The sequence below is a fragment of the Etheostoma spectabile genome, chromosome 15, assembly GCF_008692095.1.
Source record: "Etheostoma spectabile isolate EspeVRDwgs_2016 chromosome 15, UIUC_Espe_1.0, whole genome shotgun sequence".
NCBI classification, from domain to species: domain Eukaryota; kingdom Metazoa; phylum Chordata; class Actinopteri; order Perciformes; family Percidae; genus Etheostoma; species Etheostoma spectabile.
The window spans coordinates 27234881-27235211 of NC_045747.1; the positions used below are offsets into that span (position 1 = coordinate 27234881).

At 41.4% G+C, this 331-nt stretch overlaps 1 protein-coding gene across 1 annotated transcript in view; it reads right to left on the reverse strand.

The window, feature by feature from the left end:
- The window catches only part of adamtsl3 (ADAMTS-like 3), a 238953-nt gene that overhangs the window by 31340 nt on the left and 207282 nt on the right, over window positions 1-331 (reverse strand). The window lies entirely within an intron of this gene.

A 331-nucleotide genomic window follows, 5' to 3' on the forward strand; every position in this document is an offset into this window, starting at 1 on the left:
CAGCGGCTCTTGGATACTTATAAATCAACGGACTATACATTTTTGGTAGACATAGTAGGCTATTGCCATATTTTAACATTTTTATGCGTGAGCGTGAGCTATTGGTAGTGGCCTACCAATAGCTCAAGCCTGTCCTACAGTGACTGTAGCTAAAACTAATTAGCAGCAAGATGCCTCCTTTCTCTGTGGATGATTACTACAAACTCCTTCAGAAGATTGCACTTCTAGAAACAAAGGTTCACCGATTAGAAGTGAACGTGGAAGTGAACGAACCGTGTGGAAATGACACCACTTTACCATGGACCCAAAACAATGGACAAAAGCATGCTAA